The sequence below is a fragment of the Balaenoptera musculus genome, chromosome 6, assembly GCF_009873245.2.
Source record: "Balaenoptera musculus isolate JJ_BM4_2016_0621 chromosome 6, mBalMus1.pri.v3, whole genome shotgun sequence".
Classification (NCBI taxonomy): domain Eukaryota; kingdom Metazoa; phylum Chordata; class Mammalia; order Artiodactyla; family Balaenopteridae; genus Balaenoptera; species Balaenoptera musculus.
In genome coordinates this window covers 10,077,623-10,096,789 of record NC_045790.1, presented here as the reverse complement: position 1 = coordinate 10,096,789, position 19,167 = coordinate 10,077,623, and the positions used below count along the sequence as shown (strand labels likewise).

General features: G+C 42.7%; 1 pseudogene; it reads right to left on the bottom strand.

Moving 5' to 3' along the window:
- Window positions 1-14,636, bottom strand: part of LOC118896940 — a 34,674-nt pseudogene extending 20,038 nt beyond the window's left edge.
- Window positions 14,637-19,167: the final 4,531 nt, after the last annotated feature.

Below are 19,167 nucleotides of genomic sequence, written 5' to 3'. Positions count from 1 at the left end.
CATTTGGGCTGGTCTCATTACAGAAACACATAGAACTCCATTTCCAGAGGTCTCCTGGTGGAGAGGCCTTTAGATGTCCAGACAGTTGGGATCCTCTAGAAAAGGATTCAGGGTTTTGTGCTGAACTTGCCCACTCTCTTCTCATTTCCATTAACCTGGTGAGCTTCTGAACATCACTAGATTTCTGTGAGACAATCTTGGGATTCAGTTAAAACGAACACTCCCCCAAGATAAGGCTCTTTAGTTCACTTTTGGTGGTTTGGAGTTCTTTCCTTTTTCTATTCAAACAATAAGTATCTGTTGCCTGCCTTTCCTGTGCCAGAACAGGAAACAGCGTGGATTGAAAGATTCCTATCTCACAGAGCTTCCCTTCTCACAGAGTAAGACAGACAGTAACGAAAGAAATAAACAAGAAAACTATCAGCAAGTGATATGAGCTACGCAGAGAAATAAAATAGGGTGCCAGAATAGTGAGTGAATGGGTGGCTTCTGGCACAGATTGTCTGAGATGGTGACATCATGCTGAGTTCTAGAGGAGACCACCAGGCAAAGGTATGAGGGAAACACATTCCAGGCAGAGGCAGGGCTGGTGCAAAGGCCTTAGCACAGGACCAAGCTTGGCACATTTGAGGAACAGAGACAAGGCCAACTTGTCCTGAGCCCAGTGACTGAACAGAGAGACCAGGCATGAGATGAGTTAGAAAGCCAGTAGGGGGTGGGGGTAGCTCACTGAGGATTTTGTGACTCAGAAGAAGGAATTTAGAATTTTTTTCCAAGTGCAATGGGAAATCATTGGAAAGCTTTTAAGCTTTGGGATAATTTGATCTGGTCTATATTTTTAGAAGGTCACTCCGGTGGGTTTATGAAGAGGGGGCAAGTCTGGAATCAGGGAGATCGGTTGGGTGGATACTGCAATGCTAAAACAAAAACTGATGGTGGCCCGGACTTGACGGTGGTGGAGTCAGAGCAGAAGAAACGGAGAGAAGAGAATGGATTCGGGTGCATTGCGAACGAAGGTCCTACGGCGCTGAGGAAGATGAAAGAGAGAGACCCAGGAAAATCCCTAGATTTTTGGCTTAAGCAACTGAGTGGATTGTGTTGCCTTTTTCTGAGACAGGGATGGTTGACAGAGGAGCTGGTTTGAATGTGGGAGGGTAGAATCAAGAGTTCTCTTCTGAGCAAGCTCATTCTAATGCCTGTGAAACCATTCCAGTGTTCGTCTAGAGTTCTGGGCAGAGGTCAGGGTTGAAAATGTAGATCTGGGGAGCCATGAGGCTATAGGAAGAATCCCCTAGTGCTCTTTGTTAAATTGCTATTGCGTTTGTCTTCCTGTGCCAACGTTCTCTTCTCTTTCCACATCCCTAGAACCTCACTCTCCCAAGACCTTGCAGCCTCCTTTTCTTGGCCTACTGGCTCTTTCTCTTTGTATGTATGAGGACCTGGGCTGACCAAAGTCCTTACTGACCCGGATCATTTTTCCATTTAGAATAGGACCACCTTTCCATCTATTCCCATCACCCTCTACCATCCCCAGTCATACACACACACACTCACACACACTTCTGGCTCTTGCAGCAAATACAGATGTAAATACAGATTAAGAAAAGCTCATTGAATTGAGCAGTTGGGAAGGCTGCCAAAATATCAGATAATATCAATTTTTAATGACCTTTGTCCTATTTCTCAGATGGAAAAATTGAACTGCCGGTGGATCTAGGTTTTCATATATAGCTTATCAGGGACAGAGGCAGAAACTAAGCCCCATTCAGTATCTTATTTGCTGGAGAGCAGAGCTACAGAGCCACTGGAACACACCCCGGGATCCCTTTCATCCCCATCTCGACCTGATACCTGCAAATACTCTACCTGTTGCTGTCATTTGGACCAGAGGAAAGAGGAATGAACTGTGATTCCAGAGCCCAGGCACTGAGTTCTGGCCCTGACCCTGGGAACCAAAAGAAAGGAAAATAATTATTGAGGACTTTTATGTGGCAAAAACTATGCCAGTGCTCTGCAGGTTTCTATCTTTAATTTTCACACCAATCCTGTGAAATGATTCCTGTTATGCCCATTTTACAGTTGAAGAAACAGGGGCTCAGATGGGTGCAATGACTTCGCATTTGGGAATCAAGCCCAGATCTGTTGGAGGCTATTGTCCTATATTGCTTCTCCTTGTCATGTGTCCAAGGGCCAGACTTTTTTTTTTTTTTTTTTCAACTCTGATTCTGTGATTGGAGTACATATTGTTTCCTGTAGGGTCACTGAGAGCTTTTTTTTTTTTTTTTTTTTTTTTAATTTTTATTTATTTATTTATTTTATTTATGGCTGTGTTGGGTCTTCATTTCTGTGCAAGGGCTTTCTCTAGTTGTGGCAAGCGGGGTCCACTCTTCATCGTGGTGCGCGGGCCTCTCACTGTCGCGGCCTCTCTTGTTGCGGAGCACAGGCTCCAGACGCGCAGGCTCAGTAATTGTGGCTCACGGGCCCAGCCGCTCTGCGGCTTGTGGGATCTTCCCAGACCAGGGCTCGAACCCGCGTCCCCTGCATTGGCAGGCAGACTCTCAGCCACTGCGCCACCAGGGAAGCCCAGGGCCAGACTTTTAACCTCTCTTGACTGGGGTTTCTTCATTTATTAAATGGGACATTAAAATTTTAATTTATGTGGTCTCATCCAGCTGTAATATTCTGGATTTTAAATACATTTCAATGTTTACTTTTTCAGTTTTCTCAGCAAGAGTTTTGAATCATACCATAACTGAAATGCTTTAGCCAGAGTATGATTTCCACCCTTTCATTGCAAGAAGGGGTAATTGACCTCGCCTTTGGAGTGAATTTGTTACCCTGACACCCAGGAGTGAAAGGCCACTTAGACACATAAAGGATACTGACATAGCTTCTTTGTTGCCCTTGTTTACAGCTCTTGGTTTCTTCTTTTCTTTCTTTATGTCTGGAAAATACTTCTCATTTTCTAAATCCTTGTGCTTTGAAGACCAAGATTGCCAGAGAAATGTCAAAGGAGACACGGGGTTAAATACAGAATTGATTCTGTTCACTCCTAGCTGCAGAAGCCCCAGACACACTGTCACCCCAGACCTTGTCATCATTGTGAGAGCAGAGGCTTGGCATTCTGGGATCATCACTTCCTTTGCCAGCAGCAAAGGGCAAAGGGCTCTTCCTTAATTGACGTTTGACTGTCTAGGTCCAGAGGAGCATTCTGATGGGAGAAAGGAAAGACATCACCAGTCTGGCAGCATGATGTTTTGGTCAAAACCTGTCTTCACTGCAAAAGTTATCTTGGCATTTTAATCGCATCCCTTTTGATGGTTGTCCATTTATAACATGTTTTAAAATTCTAGCAAGGCGAGTGTTCTCTCTTAGTGTTCTTGACAATAATTTATTCATTTAAAAATTGTTATTATCTTATTAATTTTGTATAAAACTATTATCATGAATGGGTGTTGAATTTTGTCAAGTACTTTTGCTGCATCTATTGATATGATCATATGATTTTTCTTTTCTAACCTGATATGCTGGGTTCCATTAATTGATTTTTTTTTTTAATATTTAATTGTATTTATTTTTGGCTGCGTTGGGTCTTCGTTGCTGTACGTGGGCTTTCTCTAGTTGAGGCGAGCGGGGGCTACTCTTCATTGCAGTGCGCGGGATTCTCCTTGTGGTGGCTTCTCTTGTTGTGGAGCACAGGCTCTAGGCGTGCGGGCTTCAGTAGTTGTGCCTCGCGGGCTCTAGAGCACAGGTTCAGTAGTTGTGGCGCACGGACTTAATTGCTCTGTGGCGTGTGGGATCTTCCCGGACCAGGGATTGAACTCATGTCCCCTGCATTGGCAGGCGGATTCTTATCCACTGTGCCACCAGGGAAGTCCCTCATTAATTGATTTTTAAATGTTGAACTAGCCTTGCATACCCAGGATAAATTCCACCTGGTCATGGTATAAAATTCTTTTTATATAATGTTGGATTCAATTTGCTTATAATTTGTTAAGGTTCTTTGCACCTATGTTCATGAGAGATATTAGTTTGTAGTTTTCTTTTCTTGTAATGTCTTTGTCTGGTTTTGGTATTAAGATAATGCTGTCGCCATAGAATGAGTTAGGAAATGTTCCCTGTGCCTCTATTTTCTGGAAGAGATGGTAGGAAATCGATATAATTTCTTCCTTAAATGTTTGTTAAAAGTCATCGGTGAAACCATCTGGGCCTGGTGCTTTCAGTTTTAGAAGTTTATTAATTATCAATCCACTCTCTTTAATAGAGAAAAGCCTATTCAGATTATATATTTCTCTTTGTGTGAGTTTTGGTAGAAGAGAGTTTGGAAAAATCCCTGCATCTTCAAGGAATTGACCCATTTCATCTAAGTTAGCAAATTTGTAGGCATAGATTTGTTCATAATATTACTTTATTATCCTTTTAATGTCCATGGGATCTGTTATGAAAGCCTCTCTTTCATTTCTGATATCAGTCATTTTTATTTTCTCTCTTTTTCTCTTGATTAGCTTGGCCAGAGGTTTATCCATTTTATTGGTCTTTTCAAAGAATCAGCTTTTGGTTTTGCTGATTTTCTCTATTGATTTCCTGTTTTCGACTTCATTAGTTTCTATTCTAATGTCTGTTATTTCTTTTCTTCTGCTTACTTTGGATTTAATTTGATCTTCTTTATGAGTTTCCTATAGTATAAGCTTAGATTACTGGTTTTAGATATTTCTTCTTTTGTAATAAATGTATTCAATGCTATAAATTTCCCTTTAGGCACTGCTTTCACTGTATCTGACAAATTTTGATAGTTGTACTTTCATTTAGTTTACATTTTTAAAAACTTCTCTTGAGACTTCTTTGACCATGTGTTATTTTGAAGTGTGTTGTTTAACCTCCAAATATTTTAGAATTTTTCGATGATCTTTTTGTTATTGATTTCTAGTTTAATTCCACTGTGGTTTGAGGGCATACTTTGTATGTAGTTTGTTTTTTTTTTTAATTTGTTGCGGTGTGATATGGAAGCAACCTAAGTGTCCATCAACAGATGAATGGATAAAGAAGATGTGGTATATATACACAATGGAATATTACTCAGCCATAAACAAGAATAAAATAATGCCATTTGCAACAACATGGATGGACCTAGAGATTATCATACTAAGTGCAGTAAGTCAGACAGAGAAAGACAAATATAATACGATACTGCTTATATATGGACTCTAAAAAAATGATACAAATGAACTTATTTACAAAACAGAAATAGACTCACAGGCATAGAAAACAAACTTATGGTACCAAAGGGGAAAAGAGGAGGAGGAATAAATTAGGAGTTTGGAATGAACATATACAAACTACTGTATATAAAATAGATAACCAACAAGGACCTACTGTTCAGCACAGGGAACTAACTATGCTCAATATCTTGTAATAACCTATAAGGGAAAAGAATCTAAAAAAGAATATATATGTATATATATGTGTATATGTATAGAACTGAATCACTTTGCTGTATACCTGAAACTAACACAACATTGTAAATCAACTATATTTCAATTTTAAAAAAAGGAAAAAAAAATTTTAAGGTGTGTTTTTGGCCCAGAATGTGGTCTGTCTTGGTGAATGTTCCATGTACACTTGAGAAGAATGGGTATTCTATTGTTGTTAAGTGAATTGACAGTAGATGTCAATTATATCCAGTTGATTGGTGGTGCTGAGTTCAACTATATCCTTACTGATTCTCTGCCTGCTGGATCTGTCCATTTCTTATAGAGAGCTGTTGAAGTGTCCAACTATAATAGTGGATTCATCTATTTCTCCTTGCAGTTCTATCAGTTTCTGCCTCATGTATTTTGATGTTCTGTTGTTAGGTGCATACATGTTAGGTATTATTATGTCTTCTTGAAGAATTGACCCCTTTATCACTAGATAATGCCCTTCTTTATCCCTGGTAATTTTCCTTGCTCTGAAGCCCACTTTGTCTGAAAGTAATATAGCTACTCTAGTGTTCTTTTGATTAGTGTTAGCATGGTATATCTTCATTTCTTGGATTAAAAAAAAAATTATATCCAATCTATCACTGATGAAATTATTACTTTGAAAAATGTGACTACTCTTGCAAAAGGCGGTGTAGTGGGCTATTTTCAGTCATTCATACCTTAGTATGAATTAGTATATAAGATCCTTTCAATAAACAGGTCAAGATAATTTTATGTGAAAGGAAATGGGGAAGCTGTAAGAGATGAAGCGTCAGTAATGGAGACAGCGAGATGGAAGCCCCACAGAGAGAGAGATAGTGAGATGTAAAAGGCAAATCTTGTGCTCCTTAAGCTTTTTGCACAAGGCTGATATTGCTTGAATGCTTTAGGAGCTTTCCTTTCTAAGTGAATTCATTAGCAGTTGTGCACTGAGTGTGGACTTGGACATGGAGCAGGAGCTAGGAACACACGAGGGCTCCCAGGAACACCCTGGTGACCACAATACCTAGTGGCTCCACACAGTCTGTCTTAGAACTTGCTGTGGTTTCTGTCTCCAGGCTTAGGAAGTGGAAGGGAAACAAAATTGATTTACAGGGCTTATTCCCCAAGGTTCTTTTTGCTTCCTTCTTTCAGCCACATCCTCTTTTATCATCTCAAGCCCTTTTTACTCAGACTACATCAAGGTAGCCTAGTGTTCCCGGTTATGCTCAACTCCAGGAAGCAGCATGTTCTTTCAAAGCCCACTTCCTGTCAGAGTGTCTCAGTCTTGAGAGGATCTGTCCAGGTAGGACTGGCCTTTCAACCAAGCTGAGTATGTGGTGTGTGCGATGGTGTGATTTGAGGAGTGCCTGCAGGGTTGTCACATCTGAAAAATTTCTTTCCCACTCATGCCTAAAATTCTACCCTTAATGATTCATACCAGTTATCAACACCTGGTGCCTGGAAGGGAAAGACACAAAAAGAAGATGCTGGCTGTTTACTTCCTCATTTTGCCTGGCAGTGGCCCATGATTAGGGTCATAAAGCGACTTCTTTTTTATTTTTATTTTTTAATTTTTATTGGAGTATAGTTGATTTACAATGTTGTTAGTTTCTGCTGTACGGCAAAGTGAATCAGTTATACCTACACATATATCAACTCTTTTTTTTAGATTCTTTCCCCATATAGGTCATTAGAGAGCACTGAGTAGAGTTCCCTGTGCTATACAGTAGGTCCTTATTAATTATCTATTTTATTTTTTTTAACATCTTTATTGGAGTATAATTGCTTTACAATGTTGTGTTAGTTTCTGCTATATAACAAAGTGAATCAGCTATATGTATACATATATCCCCATATCCCCTCCCTCTTGTGTCTCCCTCCCACCCTCCCTATCCCACCCCTCTAGGTGGTCACTGAGCTGATCTCCCTGTGCAATGCAGCTGCTTCCCACTAGCTATCTATTTTATATTTGGTAGTGTATATAAGTCAGTGCTACTCTCTCACTTCATCCCAGTTTACCCTTCCCCCTCCCTGTGTCCTCAAGTCCATTCTCTATGTCTGCGTCTTTATTCCTGTCCTACCCCTAGGCTCATCAGAACCATGTTTTTTTCTTTTTTAGATTCCATATATGTGTGTTAGCATACGGTATTTGTTTTTCTCTTTCTGACTTACTTCACTCTGTATGACAGACTCTAGGTCTATCCACCTCACTACAAATAGTTCAATTTCGTTTCTTTTTATGGCTGAGTAATATTCCATTGTATATATGTGCCACATCTTCTTTATCCATTCATCTGTCGATGGACACTTAGGTTGCTTCCATGTCCTGGGTATTGTAAATAATGCTGCAGTGAACATTGTGGTACATGTCTCTTTTTGAATTATGGTTTTCTCAGGGTATATGCCCAGTAGTGGGATTGCTGGGTCATATGATAGTTCTATTTTTAGTTTTTTAAGGAACCTCCATACTGTTCTCCATAGTGGCTGTATCAATTTACATTCCCACCAACAGTGCAAGAGGGTTCCCTTTTCTCCACACCCTCTCCAGCATTTATTGTTTGTAGATTTTTTGATGATGGCCATTCTGACTGGTGTGAGGTAATACCTCATTGTAGTTTTGATTTGCATTTCTCTAATGATTAGTGATGTTGAGCATCCTTTCATATGTTTCTTGGCAATCTGTATATCTTCTTTGGAGAAATGTCTATTTAGGTCTTCTGCCCATTTTTGGATTGGGTTGTTTGTTTCTTTGATACTGAGCTGCATGAGCTGCTTGTAAATTTTGGAGATTAATCCTTTGTCAGTTGCTTCATTTGCAAATATTTTCTCCCTTTCTGAGGGTTGTCTTTTCGTCTTGTTTATGGTTTCCTTTGCTGTGCAAAAGCTTTTAAATTTCATTAGGTCCCATTTGTTTATTTTTGTTTTTATTTCCATTTCTCTAGGAGGTGAGTCAAAAAGGATCTTGCTGTGATTTATGTCAGAGAGTGTTCTGCCTATGTTTTCCTCTAAGAGTTTCATAGTGTCTGGCCTTACATTTAGGTCTTTAATCCATTTTGAGTTTATTTTTGTATATGGTGTTAGGGAGTGTTCTAATTTCATTCTTTTTTTTCTTTAACATCTTTATTGGAGTATAATTGCTTTACAATGGTGAGTTAGTTTCTGCTTCATAACAAAGTGAATCAGTTATACATATACATATATTCCCATATCTCTTCCCTCTTGCATCTCCGCCCCTCCCACCCTCCCTATCCCATATCTCTGGGCTTTGTACCATACTGTCTTGATTACTGTAGCTTTGTAGTATAGTCTGGAGTCAGGGAACCTGATTCCTCCAGCTCTGTTTTTCTTTTTCAAGATTGCATAAAGCGACTTCTGAGTGTACAAATTGGAGTGTCCTGCAACTTTGCATGAATGCTGACAAAATTCAGTACAAGGTCTCAAGGCTTTGGAGCAAGGAGAGAAAATCAAAGAGGGTTTCCGTGACTATTTCTTAGGAAACAGGTTAACAGCAATGGGCTGGGGTTGACCAAATTTAGGCTAGATTGTGGCATTCAACACATGCCCAATTGAATATCCTTGTTGTATTCAGGTCATGTAAAAGCATGTGAAATAAAGTTGCATGATGGCATCTGACTATTCCACTCTGTCTTTATTGGACCAAATTTATTATTATGGTAGTGATTTGGTAGCTTGACTAAAGTTCTGCTGAGTATTCAAATGACCACTTTCTCTAATCTCCCTTCTTTCCATTTGTCTCCCATTCTTTTCCACTCTTCTCCTCTCAACCCATTCATATATACACACCCACAGCGATCTCCACACCATGTTACTTTCTGAGAATGGCTGCATGTGGACATTTATGGGTATCAAATGTGGACGCATTTTTATCTCCCTTGGGCCAGGCCCTACCTCTAACACCAGGGTTACTGGAGCCTCCTAACTAGTCTCTTCAGGCTCTGCTACTTTCAGTCCTCCCACTTTCATTATGATAGTCCATCTGGGAAAGCCTGTAATTCAGTGGGGCAAAGTGGAAACATCCCTGGACACAGGCAGGAAGTTTGGGCTTGGGCTCCTGTTCCACCATTTTCTGCTTGCAAAGGATTCTGTAAGATAAATAGAAGTCAGCCAGTTCTACAGTAGAAATAAGATCAGAGGTCAGGTCCCCTCTGACCATATGGAGGGGAAAATATGTGAAGTGTATGCCAATGTTCAGAACAGAATTATTCACGATAACCTAAAGGTTGAAACAACCCAAATGTCTATCAACAGATGAATGGTTAAACAAAATGTGTTATATCCATACAATGGAATATTATTCAGCCATGAAAATGAATGGAATTCTGACACGTGCCACATCATGGTTGAACCTTGAAAATAGGCGAAGTGGAAGAAGCCAGATACAAAAGGACAATTATTGCATGATTGCATTTATAGAAAATACCTAGAATAGGCAAATTCTTAGAGACAAAGTAGATTAGAAGTTAGATGTTAGTGGAGGTTGGGTGAAGGAGGGAGTGGGGAGTTATTGCTTAATAGGCTCAGAGTTTCTGTTTAGGGTGATGAAAGATTATGGAAATAGTGGTGATGGTTGTATAACATTGTGACTATAATTAATGCCACCAAATTCTACACTTAACAATGGTTCAGGGCTTCCCTGGTGGCGCAGTGGTTGAGAATCTGCCTGCCAATGCAGGGGACACGGGTTCGCACCCTGTCTGGGAAGATCCCACATGCCGCGGAGCAACTAGGCCCGTGAGCCACAACTACTGAGCCTGCGCGTCTGGAGCCTGTGCTCCGCAACAAGAGAGGCTGCGATCATGAGACGCCTGCGCACCGCGATGAAGAGTGGCCCCCGCTTGCCACAACTAGAGAAAGCCCTCGCACAGAAATGAAGACCAACATAGCAATCAATCAATAAATAAATCTTTAAAAAAAAAATGGTTCAAATGGCAAATTTTATGTTACATATATTTTGCCACAATAAAAGATAGTAAAAAAGAAAACCCTGGGGGTTTAATAATAAAACTATAGATGTGATGCAAGATTCCTGGCATGGGAAGAGACCCATAGAGCTAGGAAAAGAGTCAAAACACAGGGAAAACAAGTATGAAGGCCTAGAATCAAGCAAACATAGCTTGTTTGGGAATCGTGACTTAGATAAAGTGAAGTTACCAGGAGCAGGGCAGCAGATAAAACTGATGAGTAGATGTCAGATCATGAAAAGCCTATATCTTGTGCAAAAGTGAGTGAACGTGACTCAGGGAAGGGTTTTTAAGCAGAAAGGAGCGTACATGTATGAGCTTTGCTCGTGGGAAAAATCACCCCAGCAAGGGTGGAACATTATTTGTACATGAACAACACTGAAAGCAGAGTCAACTGCTGGGTCAGGCTGTAGCCCAGGTGCACCACTAGTTTGCACCATATACAGGGCCCCTAAGATCCAGTTTAAGTGACAGGAGACCCAGCAGTTTCTCTTGGTTGTGTTACCTGCCTTCACATACGCTTTTACCGGCTCTAACAGGAGCCCACAGGTGTCTTGCACTGGGCTCAACTGGGAAAAAGCCCTTGTGGGATTTAGCCCAGTGACAAGACATCTGTGTGAGCCCTGGAAGCTCTCTTCCTGGAAAGGTCATCTCAGGGAGAATGCCCTAATAAGGGAAATGAAAGAGGAGTGTTTCCCTTCAGCCTGAGACATTCTGATTGCTTCACTTGTGCCCTGAAGCTGCCTGTCTATTTCTCTTACCCAGACTGGGTGAGCCTCTCTCAGCTCTGAAAGAATGCACTTCCTCCTGCTGTGTTTGGTCTCCTCACCCGATCCCCATCCCCGCTGCCCTGGAGGCTGTGTGTGGTCCCCGATTCTCGCTGGGCCTCCCCACTGCCCATGGCTCCCTGCTAGCACGGCTGCCCAGCTGGAGGCTCTGCTCCACACCCGCAAGAGCTGCTCTTCTCTCTGCTCCTCACTGGGGCGCTCCCAGAAACGGCTCCCTGGCCACCTCCTGGCTTTGAGACTCTGAAGCCAATTACCGGGGCTTGGTGGCATGCTGGCACTCCAACTCCGTGTTCAGTGACCTTATGTTGGTAGCTTGAAATCAGCCACGGTGGAAGTATTTACGATGCTGAAAACTTGGCCTGTCTGGGCCAGAGCCAAATCGGATCTCAGAGACAAGAGTTTTTGGTGAAGTCGAAAAGAATAACTTTATTGCTTTGCCAGGCAGAGAGGGACACAGCAGGCTTGTGCCCTGAAAAACTGTGTGTCCCAACCCGGGAGGATTTGGTGAGGAGTTCTATAGCTATGGTTCAAGGGCGGGGTTGCTGAGAAGGATCAGGGTGTGTGCAGGGCCTGCATTCCTTTAATCTGGCCTCAGGTGGTCTCCTGATGAGCTTTTTGTTGTTCTCAAGCTTTTGTTTTTGTGACCTTCTCTCTGGAATGAAGAATGCTTCAAGTAGTTAACATCTTGCATTTGTTGGGGGTTTTAGTTCTGCAGAAGAGCTCAAAGATACTGTTATGTGTATCCCTTGAGGCGAACCAGGACCCTGCCCCAAGGCTGCACTATTGTTTCTTGGCTGTTCCACCCTTGTTTTTGCATCCCCTCCCTTCCCTGATTAGCAACTGTTTGAACCTGCCCTTTGGAACGCAGGGAAGGTCATGGAGGCTGAATGAAGCCTATTCCCTACAAACAAGAAATGGGGGACACAGAAAGGCTTCCATGCCCAGGAGCCCCACAGGGTTCTGCTCAGTTTTATTTACACCACAGAAATCTGCAAACAGCATGAATCAGAGCTCTTCTTTCTGGAGAGCCAGTTATTTTTATCAGTACACCTCTAATTGGGCTTCTGGTTCTTTCAGAAGAATTAACAAACAAACAAACGGATCTGGAAGTATTAGGCAGGGCTTCCTTCTCTCAAGAGATCTTCTGGGTCCCCATCACCTCAGAAGGCAGGGCTCAGGGATGATTTAAAGCTTCTCGTCCCACCCATGTGGTGAGGTTACTTGGGAGAGGCTGGCTCGGCTCAGGAAGACTGGATTCCATCTTCGCAGGGCACCCTCCCCAAGCTGAGGCTCTTATCGGCTTCTTGAACTAAAGCTGAGTTCTTCACTGGAGGGTGTCTGTGTGTGCTCTCCAATGACAGGATCCTGCTTCCTATAATTCTCCACCCATGGCCTCTCTGCCCTTGTTCTCCAGGCTCAAATGTAAGAGATGCTGCCCTTCTTCTGGGCACTTGGACACACCCTTCTCCAAGCCCTTCCTGCAGGAGGCCAGACACATCAGATCTACTATCTGTGAAACTAGAGGCTACCTTATTCCATTAACATCTCTGGTTCCACTGGAAAGGCCTGAAATGTGTTAGAGGACAGAAAGAAGAATGTTGTAATCAGTTTGGTTTTACTCTAAGTTGTCAGGGTTTTGATGCATTTGAGACTGTATACATTATTACTATTATTTTTGTCATTGGGTGAGCGCCCTTTTCGTAAGATTACACTTTGAATCTCAAGCTCCTGGTCCCTGTTATGGGCTGAATTGTGTCCCGTCCCCCCATATTCATAGATTGAAGTCCTAGTCCCCAGCACCTCAGAATGGGACCTTATTTGGAAATAGGGTTGTTGCAGGTATAATTAGTTAAGATGAAGTCATCCTGGGGTAGGGTGGGCCCCTAATCCAATATGACTGGCATCCTCATAAGAGGGGGGCATTTGGACACAGGCATGCGCACAGGATGAACAGCATGTGAATGTGAAGACAGCTATCTATAAAACCAAGACAGCGGCCTGGAGCAGATTCTCCCTCACAGCCCTCAAAAGGAACCAATCCTGCCAACACCTTGATCTCAGACTTTGAGCCTCCAGAACGGTGAGACAATATATTTCTGTGGCTTAAACCACGTAGTCTGTGGTGGTTTGTAGCTCTAGCAAACTAATACACTCCCCAGGAAGTTTACTTTTCTTTTGTGCCCCATCAGGGTTTGCAGATAAGCAAAACTCTTTAATGTCTTATCTTTGTTAAAACCTCAGAATTTTTTCTTTATCATGTAGAATGAGGGGAAACTGAAATATTGCAAAGCCATCCAAAATTAGAACTAGTACCTACAAGTTAGAAACGTTTAAAAAGTTATTTAATAAAAATAAAACAACCTTAAGACATATAAAACTATTTACATTGCTCCAAAGTTTCTTTTTACATTTGTCAACACATATTTTCACACAGAATCATTGGCCATGTGCTTTCCTGGGTTCTGTGTTTAACATTATTTGATAGAAATATTTCTACTTAGTGATAATGTTCATATTCTTATGTAAACAGCGACATTTTATCTTTGTGCCTTTCACGTATTTTAGTTGTTTGTTACTCTAATTTTTCACTGTGAATATTTTTGTGTAATTTATTTTTACTCCACTTGAACTATTTCCTTGAGGAAGAGAAAGTCCTGGATTACACACTTTCATAGTTTCTGTTCCATATTATTTTTATTCTCTAGACAGATTGAGCCGATCTGTGGTTTCACCAGAACTAAAAATTAAGTGTGCAGGTTTTCCCATAATCTTGATGTCATTTAGTTTTATGATTTTAAAATTACTTTTCCTAGCTTAAAAAGCTTTGCCGAGACTGAAAGTTGCTTGGTTTTTTTACTTATGTCACTACCCGGGAGAGGGGGCCCCCAGGCACTTTGAAAACATCGTTTATTTCTAACTTTGAGATGTGAGCAATACGTAACCCACACTAACTCGCAGCGGTTCCCCAAGTGCCCGGCCCCGCCTCTCCCTCGGCGGGTCCCCGCAGACGCACCCCGCCAGCCCGGGGCTGCTTTTAGGACGCGCCCGCCAGGTGTCAGCGCAGCCTCAGCGGCGGGCTCCGGCGTCCCACAATGCACCAGGCGCTCGGGTCCGGAGGTGACCCAGCTGCAGCTAAGGCGGCAGAGCCCCGAGGGCTTGCGGGCGTCCGAGGGGCGGGGCGTCCTGGGGGCGGGGCGTCCTGGGGGCGGGGCCAGGGCCGCAGATCCAGGAGCCGTCAGTCGCAGCTGCGCCCCTCCTGCGGCCAGCCGCCTGGGCTCAGGTTGTGTCTTCCCCGGCTTCGGAGACCTGTCCACCTGGCGCTGTAGCAAGGTAGGGGGTGCTCTCCCGGACCATCCCTTTTGGGGGGTGTGAAGTCTTTTTTTTCCTAGTTGTGCCAACAGGAGAAGTCTTAACGTTGCTAACATTTAGAGATGGAGCTACCAGTTTCGCTCGGGGGAATCTATTTCAAAAGTCTTTTGTTTCCGTCCCATCCTCCCCGTCCCTCCCCCGCGCCCCCCCTTCCCAGACTCTGCTGGGCTTTGGGAAACCTGATTTGGGGAGTCTGTGCCAGGGTAATTTCAAGCTCTTGGTTCATCCCTCCTGTCTTGTGTAGGGATGCAAAAACTCCGGGGAGGGGTTAGAATGCGTGAGAACTTGTGTGGGTGTGGGCTGCGTGTCTTCAGAAAGTGTGCCTTTGTGAAAACTCCTGAAAAATTAGATGTCCTTAAGGGTCTAATTCTCGGGGTGGGTGTGGGTCCTGAGTCCCCGCTGTTTCAGGTACTTAGTGAGTGGCGTCTGTCACGTGCCCGCCTCCCTATAGCCATCAGGAGGTTGCTGTCCTGTGATCTAAGCCAGTGGGTGCCCGCAAGTTCTACACCCCAGGACTACTCTCCAGGACACTGCTTCCCAACAGTCCCTGAGCGCCACACCCCAGAGCGCCTCAACACAGCTGACTCTAGTTTGGGGATCCCACAGTTCGAGCTTTTCAAAAAATAAACTTAGGCAGATAGAAGGCACTGGAATATGCGGGCACCTGGGGTAGCTTAAGCTTGTTGGGGTCTGTCCTCCACAGCCTGTTTTCTGGGTCACACTGCATGGCTCCCTCCATCCATTCGGTCTCACTTCCTGTTACCCCAGTGCTCCCCTTGGTAAAAATGCCAATCTGAAATAATCCCCATCTGAAACCTACAATTCTAAAGTGACTCCACCTTTGCCCACTTCTAAAGGCTCAGAAAGCACTTTAGTCCTCTGATCCCTAGCTCCAATGTAAAATAAGTTATAGTTTTAAAGGTTTATTTTTCTTTAAAACCCTCACCCAATAAATATCAATTGATTGCTTTTACTTGTGAAATCCAAGCAGTTTCATTTGTTGTTTAGTAATAAAGATTATAACTAGGAAGACCATCTAAATGATATATTCTTCAGGTGAACATGATCCTAATTAACAAATTAGCTGATAGTGCAAGGCAGAAGATGGGAAATCAGGGAAGCTTGGTTCTAAAACATTTCTGCCTCTGAGAAGTCTGTACAACTAAATTGCCTTTATTTTTCCTTCAAAATGTAAAATGCTGTGAGCACAGGTTCCTTTTTTGCTAGACACACCTCTTGATTTGAGATAACAATCAGAAACAAGAAAATTCTTTCAAACAGTTATCATCTCACCTATACCCAAGGAAAGAAGGCAAGTCTAGGAGTTGTTAGGATTCTAAATCTTTGTTAAGCAGAAATTCTTAATGATCCTTAAGCCCATCTCTGGGTACTTTCCCCCAGAAGTGTCAGTTCTCCATCAAATATGAAATTATGAATTTCTCATCATGTATAATACTTTGTATTTGGAAAATATTTGTATTTTCTACATCTAACATTAATATTCATTTAAAAGCATTGTGTATTTGTGCATAAAATGATACAAATCTTTAAAAGATTAAAAGCAAGGAAAAAAATTTTCTTAGCTAGTGTTCATCAGTGATTCCCACCATAAGGTCCTTGGTTAGTGGCAATAAACCCCAAAGATAAAACCAAAATCTGGAAAGTCATTAATAATCACCAGCACGCATGAGAACTAGAGGGCACCGTTTGAAGCTTAAAAGGAGCTGTTTAAGGACATGTTAAAGATAACCTTGTACAGGGCTTCCCTGTTGGCACAGTGGTTGGGAATCCTCCTGCCAATGCAGGGGACATGGGTTCGAGCCCTGGTCCAGGAAGATCCCACATGCCACAGGGCAGCTAGGCCCATGCGCCACAACTACTGAAGCCTGCGCGCCTAGAGCCGGTGCTCTGCAACAAGGGAGGCCACCGCAATGAGAAGCCCATGCACCGCAACGAAGAGGGGCCCCCGCTCGCAACTAGGGAAAGCCCATGCACAGCCACAGCAGCAAAGACCCAACGTGGCCAAAAAAAAAAAAAAAAAAGATAACCTTGCACAGTAGATTGCATCAGTTAAGGCTTTAGCTTCAAGAGATTCATATGGAAAGACACTGACACCCATATAATGAAACTTAAATACCAATTCATGGGCCCACTAAAAATAAGCAGATCAGATGATTCCCACATCAACTGTAAATACTGTATATGCACTTTAGGTTAATTTAAATAATTGTCCCATTGCTTTTACAACCTTCCAATGCCTTGATTACTTCAAAACTGGAACAGCTGGCACGGTTCTTGCTTCTGAAGGAGGTAAATTAAGAAACTGACCTCCAGCCACAGACTGGAGTTCACAGGATTTAGCACAAACAAGCAACTCATGAGGAACTCAGTTCTTGGGCAGATATTTATCAGGCACCTACTAAGTGCAAGACTGGACTCATTACTTTAGCCCACTCATGAAAAATAGCTTCAGGGATGATCTCTTATCAGGGGTCATGTCATCAGGGCCATGCACGTAGAGGTCAGGCTATTTCTCAGATGCCAAGGAAGCAAAAGTATCTCTCAGAAGAACCATGAAGACCCGAGGAGCTCAATTTAAAAACATCCCACTTATTTTAGAGGGAGAAGGGGATAGAGAAAGTACCTTGAAATATTCCCCTTTTGGCTTCCATCCTTTGTGGTGCCAGTTTTTCAAAAAAACTCTTCATTATATAATGATACTAATTATTCTAATACTAGTCACGTAATATGAGACTTTAGAAACAGTTATCCTGATGAACTCAGGCATTGACCTTGTGAACTATTCCAACTTTCCAATAATAAAAGCACCACCCTGTTTTTCATATATATATATTTATTCAGTAAACATCCTAGTACTGTGCTAAGGCCGGAAATGCAGAGATGAATCATCTAACCCTTGACATTAAGAAGCTGATCGCGTTGGGGAAATCAACCCACAGATGGTTGTAATGAAACGTGTGCTTGGGACAGCGATAGATAATTGCTCCTGGTGCTGTGGGCCTCGAGTCTAGTCTGGTGGAGTCAGGAAAGGCCCGGAAACGTCGGAAATTAGTAATTCTAGGATGACTCACTTTTAGGCAAGACTGGGGGAAGAGTGCTCCAGGTGGAGGGGACAAGCATTAAGAAGATCATGGGGGTAGAGTGGCAAGATCTGAGAAGTAGACTGAACACAGGAAGGCCTGGTGAGGGTGAGGGGAGCCACTGAAAACCTTATGAGGAGGGACAGGGTCCTATCTGCTTTAGGGAGCTCACTCTGAAGCTGGAGTGGAGGATAGACTTAAGAGGCCAGGAGGCAGGAAGAACTCTTAGGAGACCACAGCAGAGATTAGGAAAGAAATGAGGAGGGCTTAGCATTTGTAGAAAGCATGACCCTTTCCAGCTCTCTCATCCGTTACGTGGTTTGGTTTTCATAACCACCCTTTGCAGTCAGTAGGATGATATTCACAGCTTCATTTTCTAAGTGCTTACCTGGTGCTTTGTGTACATGATCCCTGACCTTTATAAAAACCCTGAAAATTAAGTATTATTGACCTACTTTACAGAAGTGGATCCTGAGGCAGGGTCAGGTGCAGACCCAGGTCCTGTGTCTAAAGCAGGACTTAATCTAAACAGCAGGTGGATCCTGCTTCTCTAGAGAACGAGGCAAGACAACCCTTATGGGCAAATCTACACCCGGGAAACATCTCTCAGGAGTCAGCATGACAATACGACTGCAGTGGTCAGCTCTTTAAGCAGTTCTGTCTCTGCATTTAAAAGTCCCATGGAACAAAACAGTGTGGCGGTTCCTCAAACTAGCAAACATAGAATTACTGCCTGAGCCCGCAATTCCACTTCTGGGTGTACACCCAAAAGAAGTGAACGCCGGGACTCAGATACTTGTACACTTGTGTTCATAGCATTATTCACAATAGTCAGAAGGTGGAAACAACGCAGGTGTCCGCTGATAGAAGAATGGATAAACAAAACGTGGTCTGTACATACAATGGAGTATTATTCAGCCTTAAAAGGAAGGAAATTCTGACACATGCTACAACATGGATGAACTTTGAGGACATAATGCTCAGTGCAATAGGCCAGTCACAAAAGGGCAGATACTTTATGATTCCACTTATAGTCAAATTCACAGAGACGGAAAGTAGAATGGTGGTTACCAGGACAGGTGGAGGCGGGGTGGGAAGTTGCTGTTTAATGGGTAGAGAGTTTCAGTCTGGGAAGATGAAAAGAGTTCTGGAGATGGATGGTGGTGATGGCTGCACAGCAATGTGAATGTACTTAATGACTCTGAACTGTACATTTTAAAAAGGCTAAAATGGTAAAATTTTATGTGTATTTTGCCAAAAAAAAAAAAGTTCTATTGAGCAAGTGACTTACCCAGGGTCACTGAGCAAGTTCAGGCAAAAGGAGAATTCAAAGCAAAAACATGGCCTCTGTCACACCTGGTAGTGACAAGGAAGCTCTCTGGGTGGACGGAGGTGTGCCCTGGCTTTCTTTTTAAGCAGAAAGAGAAACCAGGTTTTCCGTTGTTATCAGCCTTACTGCAGCAAATTCATAGGATTCCAGTCACTG